The 20,339-nt window shown below is 43.7% G+C and overlaps 1 pseudogene; it reads right to left on the reverse strand.

Annotated features, from left to right (window-relative positions):
- Positions 1-4,273: 4,273 nt before the first annotated feature.
- Positions 4,274-6,426, reverse strand: LOC130749790 (ABC transporter F family member 4-like; annotated as a pseudogene).
- Positions 6,427-20,339: the final 13,913 nt, after the last annotated feature.

The raw sequence follows: 20,339 nt of genomic DNA on the forward strand, positions 1-20,339 counted from the left end.
GCTGAAACACAGCAATTCCAACACAGCTTCGACTTGAATGCTATGTACAACAAATACAATAATATACCCTCAAAATAAAGCACTTGAGCTACCTATTATAACTATTCCCTGTATATATTATAAATCATCTGTGTTATATTTACCCAAATTAGATTTTTTTATATACAATTATGAGATCAAATGATGGATCGGATGAGTACTCCCTCTATCTTCTAGCAGTAGCAGCAACTCTTAATGCTCTTTCTTTGATATTTCAAGCAAGAAATTTTGGCGTGTACTAGCTTTCCCACCAAAAGTATTTTCCATGCACAATGTGAAACTTTACTTAAGGAAAACCAAACATGTATCATTAAAATCTTAGTACAGGTAAAATGTTTTGATTACCCAGAACAATCTGGATTGCCTTTTAACAGAAAATCCCCCCTACTTCACCCAAGTTTGTATCTTCAAATAAATAATGAAATCATAGTGTTAGTGCATAATTTATTTGCATCATTTTAGGCATAATGAAAATTAGCTGCCTCCTATTTCAAAAAAAAATAAAAAATTAGCTGCCTCCATTCCATTGCTGTAGCTTGAAGATACGGTGAATCATCAGTTCATTGCATGGATTGTTTAAATTTGTTCTGCTGAATCAGTGATTCAAACGCCTAACAACTTAAACGTAGGAATTCCACCACTTCTTTTACTTTGTAGTCTATGTAAAACAAAACAATACCCAAATTAGAATTTTGCATATACAATTATGGAATGTGACAAACTATGGATGAATTAATTACATGGGACCAGATGTGTAGGCAAATAGGGGTCACTTGTCCTTGCTTGAGGCTGCCTCTGGAAGTTTAAATGTGGGAGGCTTGTCAACACCCTTCCTTGAGTACTCCCTCCATCTTCTAGCAGCAGCAACAACTCTTTTTGCTCTTTCTTTCACTTCATCTTCTGCAAAATGGTTATCATTTGAAACACTATAAGTCGTATAACAAAACCAACCAGACCAAACCTAGACACAATTCAATAGATGTCGCTATTACTGTCAATTTATAACATGACACGTGCGTTGGAAAAGAATAAATTGAGGAAGTTATCACATTAACAAAATGAATAAAATATTAAGAAAGTGAGTGTTGTGTTTTCTTATTGGACCACAAACGGTACGTATAGTATTGTATGTAAGTTTCGTTCTAACCAATATAAACTTCATATATATGACAGTATTTGCCGCAACCAAATAATCAGAATTCAGGCCTACTAAAGCATATTTATAATTTAGATTCAAAATTTGTTAATAACTACTAAGAGGTTTGAAATTGCAAATATGAAAACTGCTCAAATAAAGTTCTGAAACTATACAATGAAAAAGGAAAAAGCCTTGGCTAACTAATATTATAGTAATTTCCAATAATTAAAACTATAAACCTTTTCACATATGCAAATCTCATACCTGAACGATGGAAGTCTCTCGGTTTTCCCCAAAGATTGTCCCAGTATGAATCTGTTTCATCAGAGCCTTTCTGCTTCATCATTCTCTGTCTTGCTTGATCCTGCAAGATACACATCAATGTTTAATTGTGCAAATAATATGTATTATGCTGTGAAGCTAATGAATAATATTTTAAGGTTCCACAGATTTTAAAACATTCTCATTAATGTGAATTGAGTAGTTTCTTTGTCTGTGTTCAAGCAGTTTGGTCCAAACCTCAGAACCAAGATTTTTCAAAAAATGTTCTGTTTTATTAGGCATGCATTATCGTAAACTATAAAGCCTTTTTTTTTTCTTGAAGGAATAAGCATTATAGATGTAAAACTTTCAGTTATATTATTCTCCATTTATATAAAATCTAGGGTTAATAGTCAAATTGGTCCTTGTGTTTGTAGTAAATTTTGATTTTAGTCCCTCCCCGGAAAAAACTTGCCGATATCTCCCTGCAGTTGCAAGAATTTTGGTATTAGTCCTCGCCGGAGGGCGGAGGTCCGGCGATAGTGCCCAGTGACAGCCCAGAGCTGACGTGGCTTTATCCACATCATTTTTAATTAAATTTTAATTTCCTTATATTTATTTTCTAATTAAAATAACAAATAGAAACTGAAAAAAATACAAAAACTGAAATTAGTTTCACTAGAAAGAAAGATAAAAAAGAACCTAAAAACCCCAAAAAATGATAAAAAATGATGTGGATAAAGCCACGTCAGCTCTGGCATGCCACTGAGCACTCTCGCCGGAGCTCCGTCCTCCGGCGAGGACTAATACCAAAATGCTTGCAACTGTAGGGAGATATCGACAAGTTTTTTCCGAGGAGGGACTAAAATCAAAATTGACTCCAATCTGAAAACATCTAGAATATAATAAAATATTAGGTTACAATTTTCTTTATTTATTTACCTATGTAATTACGCATGTAATCAGGTTTAGATTTGTATAGATTTTATTGTAATGTAGCACTGAGGTGGCACATTAGGGGAGAAGGAATAATATATTCTAGATAAGAGAAGAAGAATATTGAAGTTGTCTTTGATGAGAGAAAAGGAAAGAATAATAGAACAACTGAAACACTAATTAGCCAATGGAATCAAGAAAATTGCTAAAGCTTTTCAAAAGAAGTTCTATTCTTAACCGAAGACGCGTGAATATATGCTTCAACGAATTCAAATTCTCTGCAGCCAATGCATGATGATATGCTTCAACGAATTTAGATTCTCTGCAGCCAATTTAGTCTTTGTATTGAAGGCATTGCATTAAGGGAAAGCGCAGAAGAAATGCTCATCATGCACATGTTGACACAAATGCCACCAATATGGTTTGTGGCATCTACCACAAAGTGATTCTCTATCCTATTATGATAGTTATAATTATCCTGAATCGTGTGGAAACGCGTGGTATCTCCATCATAAAGTTGTTCTATACGCTCTTAGCGCTTTCTCTTGCCCATCTTTGCAGAATATGCTTGAAGCCATTTCAACAAACTATTTGGGGTCACGACAGTAGCCTCACGTATATAACCATTTGGGGTCATCACAAGTTCATGGTATATGATTCAATCTGGCGGTTTCTAGAACAAAACTAAACTTGTTACAAGCTGGTTCTCAACTAGGATTCTGTAACCCAAATGAAAAAACAAACATACAAGTATTGGAAGCCTACAGTTTTGAGGAAACTAAAGTCTAAATATATAGAACTAAAAGAAGACAAAAGTAGAGCACAGAAGTGGGGTAGGGGGATGTTGAATTGTTGGATAGGAAATCTTAGAGGGAAAGAGGTGAAGATGAATAGTGAAATGTAAGAGTGAGATGAAAGCGAAGAGAGACTTATGGAGAAAGTCACACAAAAAGCATGATTGCAGTTGCATATGTAATTAGATTTGCTACAAGCTCACATACAATGGGTTCACACCATTGAGTTTTTCTATCATCTCTAACATAACCAAAATACCGAAAGACTGTTCTAAAATGTTTGGTTGAAGCTCTCCTGTAAGCATCAATCAATATGAGAAGCTCCATAAATTGCTATCTATTTGCTCAGTAAAATAAATTGAGGGACAATCCAACAACACATGAATGATGAGACCAGGAACTCAAACAGGGGAGAAAAAGAAGAAAAAACATCTAGAAAACTTCTACTAGATCTGACAGTTCAATATTTCAAATTTTGAATCCTTACAGTAAGACTTTTGGAGCTAGTGATCTGCAACACCATAAGATGTAATGGCAAAGAGTATGCAAACAATTAATTTCAACTTCTGATTGAAATTATAATAGCTCCAATTCCCCTGAACACGTTAGTGACAAAAACAAACAACGAAACAGAGGAAAAAATCATCACACATAACTAAAACTTTCTTCAAAGATCTTTATAGCAAAACGTACACAGGTAATTCTATAATTTTATAGATCTCACTCTATTGATGACCTTCCAAAATTTGAATCAATACATAATCTGATTCAATGTGACAAAATAAAAACAGCATCAACAATTTTTCCAATAATCAGAAGTTTATTCAGACCTTTAACAATTGAACCACACGTTCCTAACATATAATCTTGGTACACCAGAAATTGAGTCTCACTAAACGCATCGGTAGCATATCCCGCATTATAATTTCACTCTGTAGTAAAATAGAAGACCAAAAAACAGGGAAAGGGGAGGCAAAAATGTGGTATCTTCCAGAGGGAAGTCTCTTTATCAGAAAAATACATGAGAGGCAAGTGCATAGATAAAGATATATATTGGGAAATTGTCACCAATCGCCATAAATGAATTGTTTGCACTAAAGGAGGCTTAATCATCAACTTCAGCTTTAATCTCTTTCAGCAAATCATCCTTGTAATCCTCAAATGTTCCAGGGAAATTTCTGACAGTGCCATCCTAGACAATCCATATTTGACTCCTTTCTTCATCGTCACAAACACATGATATCAATCTTGAATCATGACTAACAAGAACAACTCCTCCAGTGAATTCATCCAATGCATCAGCCAATGCATCAATACTTTGCATATCAGATGATTTGTGGGTTCATCTAACAATAAAATGTGAGGTTTTGACATGGATATCGACGTGAAGACCACCCGAGCTTTTTGCCCTCCTGATAGTTTCACAATAGGGGTAAGATGGTTATGACTAGGTAGCCCAAACTTACCAATCTTTGCACGAACAGCCTCTTGCTTGCTAAGTCCCTCCTGGTCTGGGTGGAGACGGAGAAGGTACTGCATAGGAGTTTCATCCATTGTCAGAAAGTCCACAAAGTGTTGGGAATATCTTCCTATCCTCAACTTCTGACTCCTTTGAACTTCACCTTCAGATGGAACCAAATCACCAGCCAGAAGATTTAGCAATGTAGATTTTCCAGCTCCATTAGGCCCAACAATGGCAACACGAGTCCCCATATCAATGCCAACATCAACATTTGAGAGTCTGAAATCCTCTCGGTTTGGGTAGGTGAAGCTCACTTCAATAAGCTGCATAAGTGGAGGTGTGAGCTCAGTAGGTTCAGGAAAGTGGAACTCAACACTTTAATCCCTCAATTTCTGTGGTGCCTTTAGTGTGATCTCATCCTCATTAACCTTGCCCTTGCCCTTACCCTTGTATTTAGATGCTTCCTTAGCTGTGGCAAACTTAGCTCGATCCTTCACCTTTTCTTGTTGAGCCCGGTTTCCACTCCTTTTAGCCGCTTTCATTTGCTTGTCATAAATCTCATACTTCTTATTAATCTCTTTACGACATTGTTCATACCCACTCTCAAAATCATCAAAGTTTCCACGATAGAGATGAAGCTTCAAATCATGGAGATGAATAATCTCAATGCATACTGTATTCAGGAAATCCCTATCATGAGAGACAACCACCAAAGTTTTTTTCCAACGGCACAAGTACTCTTCCAACCAGAGAACATCCCTCAGGTCAAGATGATTTGTGGGTTCATCAAGCAGTAATAGAGTTGGCTGCACAAAAAGTGCTCGAGCTAAAGAAATTCTCATCCTCCAGCCACCGCTAAAGGATTTTGTAGGACGGCCCTGCATATCCTTTGTAAAACCCAAACCAGCTAATATCTTTGATGCTTGAGATTCAGCAGCATCAGACCCCATCAGCTGCAATTTTTCATACAGCTCTACTACTTTTCTCCTGCTTTATCTTCCTCCAAATTATTATCTTTATCTACACTTTCCTCAACAGAAGCTGCATTTGTGAGAGCAGCAACTTCTTGTCGAACATTAACAAGTTCAACATTAGCTGAAACAACAGCTTCAAGTGCTATTTTATCATCCCCAACTATCTCCTGCTCAACCAGAAGGACATCGATATTTTTAGGTACTGGTATCTTCCTCCAAGCAAGAAGCTTCAGTAGTGTGGACTTGCCTATTCCATTGGGCCCAACCAAACCATATCGCTTCCCATGAGATATCTTCACCGATGTATTTTTCAGAAGTTCCTTACCTCGAGCAGACACAGAAAAATTTTCCACCGTTATATCTTTAACATTAGCATCATTATCATTCTCCATCAAGCACTGAAGCCCGGCTTCCAATGACAACAGTAAAAGCATCATGATCATCCCTAAGAGCTTCCTTCTTTGCCTGCTCAACAGCATGGGCAGCCAAAATATCTTTCTTCTCACGTTTTGTCAACTCTTTGTCTTTAACAGACACTTCAAGTGGCTTGAAATCAGGTATGGACTGTTTGGACTCATCTTCAGATAGATCGTCATCATCATCATCAGAGGGAGGAAGATCAATACCATCAGTGTAAGTAGAAGCTTTCGGTTTTGGCTTGGGCTTATTGGAGGAAGAAGCTACTTTTTCTGCTTTATCAGGCTTTTCATCCATACTGGCCAACATGACAGCGACATAAATTTTTTCTTTCTTAGGAGCATCTTTGCTACTAGCTTTGGCCTTCGTAGACTGGCCTGCATCGTCCGTCTTTTTCTTTCCCATCGAAGAAATCTGAAACGATCGAAAACCATATTAACACCAGCCAATCAAACATCAAACCTATCCACATCATTACTTCTATGTCCTTTTTTCTGATAAAATTCAATTAGACCTATTCAAGCATAAACAAATAACCCAATCACAAGAGTGTGGATCTAGGATAAGTGACTAAGCTAGAAGTTCAATTGTTTTGATCAGATTTTCTTTCCTCAGAATCAATTCTAAAACCTAGAAGCTACCCAAAAATTGATTAATAATAGGGCTTTGCACATAAAGTTCAAAACTTTTAAATGATATATCAACATTCCCTAATCCCTATTCACTATGATTCGCTCATAATTTCATATCATATCAAATTAATAAAAAAAATGTTTTAATTGATGAGAGTATGATCAATTTTCATTCCAGAACTCATTATCAAATTACCCACCAATTTCCCTCCCCTCCAAATCATCTCTCCCTAGAAGAATTGAACCAAAGAAAGTAAATGTTCTATCCTGAGAACATTGAAGGGGGTAGAGTACTAAAAGCGTGAAGTAAATGGTATGAATGTTCTAGAGAGAGAAGCTCTAACCGCTAGAGAGAGAGAATAACTGAATTTCAATTTGAATATTTCTCAAATGAGCTAAGAGTCCCTTACAATTGGTGTTCCCCTCCCATTTATAGGGGCTGAGTTGGGCTTTCGCGCCTTCAATCTATCTAAATGGGCCGGTTGGGCCTCAGGGGGAGAGGCCCAAGTCCTTGGCGCGCTCCCTGTATGAGGTTAGCGCTCCTGGGCGAGGGACCCTGGGGTCTCGCCCAGTCCACAAGTCCACAAGACACCTAGCTCGAAGCATGAGAGCTAAGTGTGTCTTTAAGCATAAACACTAAGGCGAGCGCCGCAAGAAACTAATCAACGCTAGAATCTAAAGTTTTTAACAGAATGAAGAGCAGCAGCCAACTTGGCTTAGAGAATAAAGCATTTAAAATTTACATTTCAAACTTTTGCTGCGCCCCCCATCTCCGGGCGGTCCGAGTCCACAGGCAGGCTTGCGGCGACGGTATTTGACTTGCTCGCCTCGCCATAGTTATGCACGTGCTCTGAGTCATGATACTTTGACACGTGTTTTGCCTTCACCACGCGTCATGCCTTGCAGTAATCGCTAAGATCTGCGAATCCACTGAATCCCAACTACTATCTCCGAAACGTCCTTTCAAGTTGCGGTAAAGTCTGACAATTTAAATTCAAAAACGGTAAGCATCAACTGTTGTAACCTTTCTTTAATGCGTTGTCCTCGCTTCCCGAGATCCACGTCACACCCCCTTGAGCAATCACCCCATCTTTGCCATGATGGAGCACGATCTCCCAACGGTCATCACCCCCATCCTTTAAATTCTCCTTCTCCTCTTCATTCGACGTTTTTCATCAATTGACTCCGTACTCTCTTCCGACTCTCATTCCCGTTTCCTCTTCCCGCTCTACTTCCTTCTGCTTTCCCTGGTTTGTTTCCCTATTTCCTTTCTCCTTCTACTTTTATAATGTCTTCAGCAGGGCCTCTTTCCTCCTTTGAGGAGATCAAATCTCATCGCTTGGCGACCTTTGCCACTCTCCCTTCTCCTATCTCGGAACCTCCTGACCTGGAGGTTCTTGATCAACCCTCAAAACTGTCAACCAGCGGATCCGTTTCCGATCTCGCTCGTAGGGCTGGTGGGCTTTGTTATTCTTCGTCACTAGAGAACCTTCTTTGCACTACCGGATGCCAGGAGTTGGACCGCCCTTGGCAACATCGTGAACTTAACAACCCCAAGTATTCTCACTTCTTCTTTGTGTATGAATTTCTGTTTCTCGATTTGGGCATTAAACTCTCCTTTTCGCATTTTCTCACCCAAATGCTATGTGACATCAACGTTTCTCCGTGCCAACTTCATCCTTGTTCCTGGACCTATTTGAGGTGCTTTGAGTTCCTTTGTCATAGTTTTGATGGGTCGCCTTCCCCCGCCCTTTTTTCCTTCTTCTTTGGAATAGATTCTCAATCTCGGGGGACCCACGACTGGGTCACTCTGGTTCCCCGACTAGGCCGAGAGCGGTTTATTCCTCATCAGGTCAGTTCTGAATCTTATTTGGCTCGCCGATACTTTCGGGTTGTTGTCCACCCTGCTTATCCCTCGTTGTTTATAGAGAGAAAAGGAAAAGCTCTCTTTCCGTTTTACTGGACACCGCGCCCCAAACCCTTATTTGATTCCCCCAAAATGTCTTCTTCTTCAAGAGAAAGTTTCTCTCTTGGGATCTTATCCAAACTTCCCCTTTTTAGTTGCGCCAAACTGCTTGGCGTTTCTCCTGGATCTAAGTTGTTTCCTCGAATAGGCTTCCTTCTTTTTCCCTCCATCGCCCTCTTCTCTCGTTTCTTTTGAGTTTTTTATTTCTAATGACTATTCTTTGTCTTTTTGTCAGGAAAGATGAAATTCTCTACTGCTGAACTGTTGGAGGCCTTTCTTTCTGGGACCATCAAAGCTCCTACACCAGTTCGCACCGGAGAGAAAAGGCAAGACTCACCGGCAGACGATGGCTCCTCAAAAAAGAAGAAACTAAGTGAGCCAGACTCTCAAGCTTCTCAGCAGGATACCGTGGGCGGAGGGAAGGTTACACCCGCCCTCTCTGCTTCAGCCGGTGCACGCGACTCCTCCCTTCTTGACCAAGGCGACGAAGCGAACACTTCCTCGGTCGAGGACTTACCTCGCCCACTAGCTCAGGCGGAGGCCCAACCGTCGCCATCCTCTGTTTGTCCCTCTTCTCCCGCCCGTGTGACTCCTGATTCATCTAGCACCACTTCCTCAAAGGTTGGAGACGGAGAAGGGGGGCCTTCCTCAAGCTGTCCAAAAGAGCCTTCCCGCGATTCCACTTCTGACCCCTTTTCCTTCTTCCTCTCCCACCCCTATGTTGAGAAGCTGAGGGAGGTTCCCAGCCAGAACCCGCAGGACGTCGTAGAGGAGACTTTGTCAAACCTTCTCTACGCCAGCTGTTTGTTCGCCTAGGTGGCCTAGCAGGCACGACCCCTCACCGGGATCGCGGGGCTTCGTCAGGAGGTGGAGAAACTTCGTGCTGCCAATCTCCAGGCCAATGAGACCTGTTCCAAGTTGTCCAACCAGCTGGCTTGTGAGGTGGACAAAAACAAGAAGATATAGAAAGCCCTCACAGAGGTGAAATTTTCCCAAGCTGCAGCGGATGAAAAAAAAAACGACTTGAGGACCAGGTTGAAGGGCTCCGCAAAGACCTCAGCTCCAAGGAAGCCATTGTTGCTTCCCAGGAGAAGGACCTTTCCTTTAAGGGCGAGGAAGTTGCTGATTTGCGCAGAAGATTGGCAGACATGAGCAAGACGGTCGCCGACGCCCAGTTGAAACTGGAGTCCAAGTGCAAGCTCTTGGTGGAGAAGGATGCTCAGGCCCTCGCCTTGGAGGAGAAAATAAGGAAGGGAGCTGCCCACGCAGTCACCAATGAACGTATCCGCGACTTCCTGATCGCCAAAGCTCAAGTCAAGCACCTCCATCCTAACATCAACCTTGACCCTATGGGAGTTTTCAAGAAGATTACCCCCGCCGGGCTGGAGGGCCTTAATGATCCGCCAGAGGTCGCCTATGTTGACCTTGGAGATGCTGTGGAATAAGGGGAAAAAGACAAATAGATATGAAACTTCCTTAATTCGGATTATTGTAATGTCAGTACTTCTTTGTTTGATTTTCCTTTTACTTCAAGTTAGTTAATTCGATTTTAATTCCCTTATATTTTTATGCATGCTTTAGCGCATTCTAATTTTCTTCTCTCGAGCCCTTACGACTTCCTTATTTCTGAATTACGTCTGACGACATTGATGGTGTGCTGGGTTCAACTAGGACTTTTTGATCAGTTTTTGAACCGAGGCTTTTGTTTTGCACACACGTATTTCCCGTAAGATCAGGTGTGACCCAACCAGCCTTATTAGGCGGGGTCTTACAATTGCTCAGGGCCCAATGGCCATATGGGTTTACTCGAGACTTTTAAGCCTAATTGAATAATGCTCGCACATATTTCGGGGAGATTATTGGGATAAGAAGCTTATCCGCACACATCGCCGACGAGTGACGGCGAGTTGCGTCGGCTTTTCCGGAGCAATCCCCAGACATCAAGGTTGTGTTGGGATTGCGACCTTCAGGGAATTTTTCCCACCGAGCTCTCGCCGCAATTCAATGTGATTGAAATTGCTGGATACAATTTTTGTATTTTCAATCAGACGTGATAGTCAACAAACTCCCGAGATGGAGAACAAGAACGTGTCTTTGTTTTTACCATTTAGGCACTTTGGCCAATAACTCCTTGAAATGGAGTACAAAAGTATACTTCTTCATTTTTATTTTTAACTATTCAGCCTACGTGAGGCGCGCTCCTTGCCCTTGCATCAAATCCAGCTATCTATCGATTCATTAGCTGTAGTAGTACTTTAAGCTTGCTGCGTTCCAGGATCGTGGCAATCGTTTCCCGTCCAAGCTTTCCAAGTGATAAGCTCCCTTTCCCAAAACTCTCAAGATTCTGTAAGGTCCTTCCCAGATTGGGCTTAGCTTGTTTCCGGTGATCCCTGTCCGCTTCTTATGCACCAGGGCCCCCTTCTGCATTTCCCTCGGCTGTACTTTCGAGTCATATTTGGCCGCAGCTCGCTACTTCATTGCATCCGCCCTGAGGCGGGCCTCATCATGCGTTTCTGATAGCAAATCTAGCTCTACCGCCATGTTTGCCACGAACTGTTGTCTATTTCCACGGGAAGCATGACATCCGCCCCATAAGTCATCCTAAATGGAGTTTCCCCCATAGTTGAGTGCTGCATAGTGTTGTACGACAAGATTACAATCGGGAGCTCATCCAACCAGGCCCCCTTTGCCTTTGAGAGCCGGCGCTTCAAACCTCGCAAAATGACTTTGTTCGTCGACTCCGCTTGCCCGTTAGTTTGTGGATGTTCCACCGAAGAGAACCTCCTCTGAATACCCATCTCCTCACATAACTCTCTGGTTTGATTACTCGCAAACCGCGTTCCATTGTCTGAAACAATCGCCCTCGGCACCCCGAACCGGAACACGATCCTTTTCCAGTAAAAACTTATGATTTTGGCTGCTTTAATGCTCGCAAGGGGCTCAGCCTCCACGCACTTGGTAAAGTAATCCACCGCCACGAGGATGAACTTCATTTGTGACCTGGCGGTAGGGAAAGGTCCGACAAGGTCAACTCCCCACATGGCAAAGGGCCAATGGGAGCTGATTGTGGCCAATTGCTCTGGCGGGGCTCTGGGCAAGTCCGCAAATACTTGACACTTTTCACATTTCTTTACGAATACCGCATAGTCTTTCCTTATTGTGGGCCAGTAAAAACCCGCTCTGAGGACTTTGCTCGCGAGTGACCTTCCTCTGATGTGGCTAGCGCAGACTCCTTCGTGAACTTCTGTCATAACAGCCTCGTATTTCGCTGGCGGGAGGCACCTTAAGAGAGGCGAACTAAATCCCCGTCGGAATAGGATCCCATCGAGTAATGTGTAGTGCCCCGCTTCTTTCCATTGTGCCTTTGAGTATTTCACTACATCACTTGGTTCCCCCGCCAGGATGTCAACGATGGGATCCATCCAAGTCTCCTGGTGACCAACCGACGCCACCAACTCTCCCTCTATGCTGGGGTTGGCGAGCGTCTCCTGAATCACGCTTCGATTGTTTCCAGGTTTTCGAGTGCTCGCTAATTTTGCGAGGGCGTCCGCCCTTTGATTTTGCGCTCGTGGAAAAAACTCAACTACAACCTCCTGCAAACGACCCATGAGCAGCCGTACGCGCTCCAGATACTTAATCAAGGCCGGCTCCTTTACCAGAAACTCCCCGTTGACTTGGTTCGCCACTAACAATGAGGCTGTTCTGACTAGCAAACTATTTATTTGCACTTCGATCGCCAGCTTTAGCCCTGCAATCAGAGCCTCATATTCCGCCTGGTTATTACTAGCCTTGAACTGGAATCTGAGGGATTGCTCTAACACTAGCTCCCCTGGTCCTTGCAGTGTGAACCCAGCCCCACTTCCGCTGTCATTCGACGACCCATCGACAAACAAAATCCATTGCGTGCTCACCCTTTCGCCTTCTTCTGGCGTTAATTCAACCACAAAATCAGCCAAAGTCTGTGCACCGACCTTCCCTCATTTATCATACTGTAAACCATACTCTGACAATTCTACCGACCACACGACAAGTCTTCCCGACAGATCTGGCTTCTGCAACACCTGTCTCAAAGGAAGATCAGTTCTTATTTTTACCTGGAAGCTTTGGAAATACGGTCTTAGGCGCCTGGCGGTGACGAGGAAGGCGAGTGCCGCCTTCTCTATCTTCTGATACCTGATTTCTGCGCCTTGGAGTGTATGACTTACAAAGTAGACGATTTTCTGCTCTCCGTCTACCTCTTGGAGGATCACCGAGCTGATGGCGTGATCGCTGACGAAGAAGTATAAGTGCAAAGGAAGGCCTTGGACTAGCTTTGACAGAACAGGTGGTGCTGACAACATCTCCTTAAGGCGGGTGAAGGCTTCTTCGCACTCCGAGCTCCACTCGAACGCTGCATTCTTATTAAGACATTTCAAGAACGGGGCTGACTTATCGCTCGAGTGAGGGAGAAAACGGGATAGGGCCGCAATCCGCCCCGTCAATCGCTGCACTTCCTTTACGCTGCTGGGGCTTTTCATCTCCTGGATCGCCTTACACTTATCTGGATTGATCTCAATTCCCCTTGACGTAATCATGAAACCTAAGAACTTTCCCCCCTGTATACCAAAAGAACACTTCTCCGAATTTAGTCTCATGTTGTGCTTTCGGATTCTACCAAAAGCCTCTGTCAAATCCTCATGATGGTTCACCCGCAAAACTGATTTGACGATCATATCGTCAACATACACCTCCATGTTTCTTCCCACTTGGCCTTCAAACACTCTATCCATCAATCGCTGGTACGTCGCCCCCGCATTCTTCAATCCAAAAGGCATGGTTTGATAACAGTAATTTACTTTGGCGGTCATGAAGGCTGTTTTGTCTTCGTCAGCAGGATGCATTTTAATCTGGTGGTATCCTGAATAAGCGTCCATCAAGCTCAGAAGTTCATTCCCTGAAGCTCCGTCTACCAGCTTGTCTATGCTTGGCAGTGGGTAAGAATCTTTTAGGCATGCCTTGTTTAGGTCTGTATAGTCCACGCACATTCGCCACTTCCCGTTCGCTTTTTTGACCATTACTATATTTGCCAGCCAGGTAGGATACTTGATTTCTCGAATAAAGTCTGCAGCTAGTAACTTGTTCACCTCTTGTTGGATTGCTTTTTCCTTTTCATCGCCCATTCTCCGGCGAGTCTGGGTTACTGACATTATTCCTGGGTTTAATGCCAACCTGTGGCAAATGAAGTTCGGGTCTATTTCGGGCATGTCTTTATGACTCCAGGCGAAGAGATCTAGGTTGTCACCTAATAATCTTGATAACCTCTGCTCCTGGTCCTCACTCAGCCTGGTCCCTATTTTGAGCACCTTCTCGCCAAATTTCAACTCCTTTGTTTCCTCTATTGGCGTGGGCCTATTAACGCGGCCCTCGCCCCTTGGGTCCAAATTTTCTTCTGGCGCTCCCACCTCGTTGCATCGATTCCCTATCGAAGCATTCTTCTTCCCGTACCGATCCACAGCATTACATTAGCATTCCCTCGCGATCTGTTGGTCCACAACAACTCGTCCAATACGCGCGCTCGATAACGGATATTTTACCGCTAGGTGGGCTGTTGAGATTACGGCACATAGACGATTTAAGGTGTTTCTTCCAATTATCATGTTGTAGGATCCCTCCGCCTCCAGGATTAAGTATTTCACCTTCAGCGTCCCCGCGTTCTCTCGCTCGCCAAATGTGGTGTCAAGGTCGAGCACGCCTTCTTACCCACACTTGCTCGCCCGCAAAACCCACCAAAGTCCCGGCGTATGGAATGAGGTCTCCTTCGCTCAAACCAAGCCGATCAAATGCTCCACCGTAAATGATGTCCGCTGAACTCCCTTGGTCAAGGAGCACCCGTTGCACATTGAGTTTATTAACACGAAGGGAGATCACGATCGGGTCATCTAAATTTGGCTTTATTCCAAAGAAATCACCAGATGTAAACGTGATGTTCGGGTGCGAGAAACCGAAAGGAACCTCTGTGACTGCGTTCACCGCCCTAGCGTGCCACACTAGTGACTCCTCCTCCACCGAACCCTCCGACGATCGTGCCTACTTCCTTAGGCGCTGAAGACACATTGTCCCATGCTTTGGAAATTTTTCCTGTTGTTATCAACTTCCCCACCGCGCGTTGTAAAGCGTGGCATTCTTCGGTAGTGTGGCTGGAGGCTCGGTGATAAGCACACCATTCCGCCCTCAATCTCCCTTTTAAGGAAGGAAACTTTGGCTGTCGCAAAGATGCTCAGTAACTCCTTTCATATGAATCTCCAGGCGTTGGTGTTGCATCTGCTGCTCGTTTCTCTATATCTTGTCGCTCCAAATGGTTAACGACATCGGAAATCAGCCCTTGCCAACCGCTACCAACATTCGGTGCCTGAGGCGGAGGTTGCGCGCCGCTTGAGACGCTTGACTAGAAAACTGAAGACCTCACCTTTTTCTTGTGCTTTCTCATGTTCGCGTGGTGCCGCAGCGGAATTCTTGTATTCTTCACACTTCCTTTTTGTGATCGTCCATGTTCCTCCATCGAGCTTCGCCAATGTATTGAAGAAACGCAATCGGAAAACCTAGAAAATTGGAGAAAAATCGCACAGAAAATCAAGTTTCATGTAACTGAATCGCGATCCACGTAGTCCGGGAATCGAAATCTACCGGTCCCCACAGACGGCGCCAAATGTTCTATCCTGAGAACATTGAATGGGGTAGAGTACCCAAAGTGTGAGGGAAATGGTATGAATGTTCTAGAGAGAGAAGCTCTAACCGCTAGAGAGAGAGAATAACTGAATTTCAATCTGAATATTTCTCAAATGAGCTAAGAGTCCCTTACAATTGGTGTTCCCCTCCCATTTATAGGGGCTGAGTTGGGCTTTCGCGACTTCAATCTATCTAAATGGGCCGGTTGGGCCTCAGGGGGAGAGGCCCAAGTCCTTGGCGCGCTCTCTGTATGAGGTTAGCGCTCCTGGGTGAGGGACCCTGGGATCTCGCCCAGTCCAATAAATTTAATAGAATTTCTCAATTTCTATCATCTTCCCCCAAATTTATGAAGAAAAATATAATTTTTTTAAAATATATAAGTCGTGTCCTAGTATCCTACTTTTTGGATTATAACCGTGTCGTCGTTCCTGCTCATGTCTGTATCCAAGTTCGTGCTTCATCGGTGATGATAAGCCTGAAATTTTTTGCATTAAGAATTAAAATTTGGCATTTTTTTTTACAATAATAAAATGATAATAAATATTTTTAACCGGTTGTTCGAGAGGTATGGTGAACTGAGAAGTGTTTTCGTATCGAGAACTAGAAGAATGGGAAGACCATCCAAGTTCAGTTTTGTTCACTTCTGTATAAAGAAGGAAGGGTTGGAGGCAATGAGGGCATTAGATCGAAAGAGATGGTATAGGTCATTTCTTTTGATCAATCCAGCAAGATACCCGAGGGGATTTAGAATCCGTGACAAAGGCTTAAGGCTCCCAGATGAAAGTGCAAGAGACCAGGAGACGAAGAGGGAAGCAGGCATGGAAGAGAAAAGATCAACAAGTCCAGCCTAGGACTAATGTCAAGAGACACCCTAAGGTCAAGAAGGTATGGAGACTCAAGAAGATACGAGGCAGCCAGAATCATGAATCGCAATCAGAAACAGAAAAGGAAGCAATTTTAATGAGAAGCGCGCATTATGACGTTGACACCTCAGCCTTATTTCCACTGTTAAAATATGCCAGATCAGAATTTAGTCCTACGTGTCAATAATGTGCTTCTTCTAAGCAAGTAAGCATCTTTTAATCGGTAGTCTTCCTGATGCACATGATCATTTGCACTCGCCCATTCCACTCTATTTCTTTCGGTTACTCTTCGTTCCCTCACAAGTATGAAAACACGGCCTTTCATCTTTTTCTTTCGCACATTTTTTTTTTCATTCCGACACATGCTTGATGATGCACATGCCAGTGACAGAGGAAGAGAGATTGATGCAGGCACGCCGAGAACAGAGGTGGGGAGCTTGAGAAAGATGGGTCTTCCAGGGAAGACATGCCACCAATGGAGGAGCACTCGCTCTGATCTCGATCATCTCTTCCTTCCGATCTTCAATCCACTCCCATCATAACTAAAACCCCTCATGTATGGTTAAAATTCCCTCTAATTCTTACACCATCTCTTTATCCTCTCCACGATTTCACATTTATTACTTCCTAAGGTTCATGGTATTTTCAATTTCACCATATTTTTATTACTTCCTTTCTCAAATTAGGGTTCCGCAACCACATTCCAGGCAGCGTCATCCTTGAGACGTGAGAGCAAGACAGGTACCTCCCCATTGCCAAAACCAGCCGCATCATGAAGAAGGCTCACCCTATTAGGTTTAAGTCTCCGTCCTCACTGTTAGGTTTCCTTCTTAGTGAAATTTTATTTTGAGTCTCCCTTATAAGTAGATAGATTTTCATTTTGATCCTTTTGATTCTTCTCTTCATAGTAACCTGATGGGGGGATGAGGAGCAATAGGTCGAATTACTATATAAAGAAGAGTTGTAAATTAAAATCAGGGTCAAAGTCAAGCTGCATGATGAACTTGAGATGGAGGGGGCTAACAGAGATTCTCCAGTGCAAACAGAGGAAAATAAGACTTTTTTATTGAAGCGGCAAATTCAGGGAAGGTTCTAATTAAGATAAGAACATTCTATACATGGTGACTACTCACTAAATTTCAGCTTATACTATTTTTCTTGCTCGCATTTCTCTGCATATTGGAACCTTGAATCCAAAGAACTTTGTATCCATTTCATATATTCACGATCACCACTAAGGTTATTGTGCTTTTATCCATTGGTCAATTATCTTCAAAATCTATTACATTTGGACTGGGCGAGCCCCTAGGGTCCCTCGCCCAGGATGCTCACACTTAAGCACGAGATAGACCCAGGTCTTTTGGGTCTCGCACCCCAAGGCCCAACCGGCCCATTTAGACAGATTAAAGGCACGAAGGCTCAACCCCAAATCTATAAATAGGGGACGATTACCAATTGTAAGAGACTCTTAGCTCATTTGGCAATAACAACATTGAAATTCAGTTATATTTTCTCTCTCTAAACAGTTAGGAGTCCATCTCTCTAAGATTTCCGATCACACTCCACACACTCTAGGAACCATGCCTTGATTCTATGTTCTAGACCAGAACATTGGCACCGTATGTGGGGATCGGTAGATTTCAATTCCCGGACAACGTGGATCACGATTTCAAGGAAGGTGCAAAATCTCTTGTGGAATTTTCTTGAGTTGATAGGAGCCACCATTGGAATCGGTCTGATGGGAGGGTATCATCGATGGCGTGGAAGACAGTCAAAGCGTGTGCGCGATCAACCAAAACAAGACGTAAGCCCGCAGGAACGAGAGGAGCAGGATAAGCAAATGCCAGCAAGCGTGAGTACGCAGTTTCCAGAATTGGAGGCTGACGGAGGTTGGCAAAAATTGATCGGTGAAGTCGTTGGTCGTTTGGAACAACAAGATGAGGCAGTTACCATAGTGGACGCGGCGTTAAAACCTAGCGGATTATACAGGAAAAGCTACCGAGGTTCCGTGAGGAAGTTAGAGTCTTCTTCGACGAGGGATAGGATGATGGAGGAGTGGTGTGCTTATCACCAAGTTTCTGGTCATGATACCGGAAAATGCAGAGCTTTACAGCATGCAGTTGCGAAATTGATAACAACAGGGAAGACTATTAAGGCGCAGCGCAACAAACCGTCTACAATCGGCGAGGTAGGCACAATCGCCGGCGGCTTTAGCGGAGGAGGAATCACTAGTGCAGCGCGCAAGCGATACCTCAGAACGGTAAATGTGGTCGCGGAAGCGCCTTTCGGTTTCCAGCATCCAGACATCACGTTTTCACCTGCTGATTTTTTTGGTTTAAAGCCACATCTGGATGACCTGATCGTGATCTCCCTTCGGGTTAACAACTTCGACATACAACGAACACTCCTGGACCAGGGGAGCTCAGCAGATATCATCTATGGCGGAGCGTTTACGCAGCTCGGAATAGGAGAATGAGACCTTATCCCGTATGAAGGGACCTTGGTAGGATTCGCAGGTGAACGAGTGTGGGTAAAAGGAGTTATAGATCTTGATACCACATTCGATGAGGGCGAGGATGCCAAAAAACTAAAAGTAAAATACTTGGTCTTAGAGGCCGAAGGCTCATACAACGTGATTATTGGAAGGAACACTTTGAACCGACTGTGCGCCGTGATATCAACAGCTCAACTAGCATTGAAGTACCCGTTGGCAAGCGACGAATAGGACGGATTGTAGTGGACCAAAGGGTTGCGAGGGAGTGTTACTGTAACGCTGTGGATCGGTATGGTAAGAAAAACGCCTCAACAGGACATCGTTGTAACGAAGAAGAGGCTCAGGAGGACAGCTTGGATCCAAGGGGCGACGGGCGAGTCAATAGACCCACCTCGATAGAAGAAACCAAAGAGTTGAAGTTTGGCGAGAAGGTACTCAAAATAGGGACCGGGCTAAGTGAAAGCCAGGAGTAGAGGTTGTCAAAGTTGTTGGGAGAGAACCTGGACCTTTTCGCCTGGAGTCACAAGGATATGCCTGGCATAGACCCGAACTTCATTTGTCATAGATTAGCACTGAATCCAGGGGCGAAGCTGGTAACCCAGTCTCGACGACGCATGGGCGATGAAAAGGAGAAGGCGACCCAGCAAGAGGTGAACAAGCTACTCGCAACGGATTTTATTCGCGAAATAAATACCCTACCTGGTTGGACGAACTTCCGATCGTGATTTGCTCATATAACACGATGCGACATTCGTCTACGGGAGAAACACCAATCAGGATGACATACGGAGCAGATGCTATGCTCCCCGTGGAAATCGACAACAGCTCATGGTGAACAACGCCAAAGTTTTAGGGCTAGAATGCATCGAATATGGCGATGGAGCTGGACCTGCTGTCAGAGATACGCGACGAAGCTCGCCTAAGGGAAGCGGCGATGAAACAACGAGCAGCGGCTAAGTATGACACAAAGGTGCGACCAAGAGAGATGCAAGCAGGGGATTTGGTGCTTAAGAAACGAACAGGGATCACGGGAAACAAGTTGAGCCCAATCTGGGAGGGACCATACAGAATCTTGAAGGTCCTGGGGAAGGGAGCTTATCACCTGGAAAGCTTAGATGGGAAGCGGATGCCAAGATCGTGGAACGCTGCCAGTCTAAAATACTACTACAGCTAACGAGGTCAATAAAAAACCCTGAAACCGATGCAAAGATCGGCAACAGACTTGGCGAGGGAAAATCCTTTTGTACTTTGTTCAAAGAAATTGTCGGCCGAAAGTGCCTGAATGGTAAAAACATAGACACGTTCTTGTTCTCAATCTCGAGAGTTTGTTGACTATCACGTCTGATTGCAAATACAAAAATTGTATCCAGCAGTTTCAATCACATTGAATTGCGGGGAGGGCTCGGTGGGAAAAATTCCCTGAAGGTGGCAATCCCAACACGACCTTGGTGTCTGGGGATTGCTCCGAAAATTCCGACGCAGCTCGCCGTCACTCGTCGGCGATGTGTGCGGATAAGCTTCTTATCCCAATAATCTCCCTGAAATATGGGCGAGCATTGTTCAAACTAGGCTCAAAAGACTCGGGTAAACCCATATGACCATTGGGCCCAGAGCAATTATAAGTCCTCGCCTAATAAGGCTGGCGAGGCCACACTTGA

Source organism: Lotus japonicus, chromosome 3, assembly GCF_012489685.1.
Source record: "Lotus japonicus ecotype B-129 chromosome 3, LjGifu_v1.2".
Taxonomy (NCBI): Eukaryota; Viridiplantae; Streptophyta; class Magnoliopsida; order Fabales; family Fabaceae; genus Lotus; species Lotus japonicus.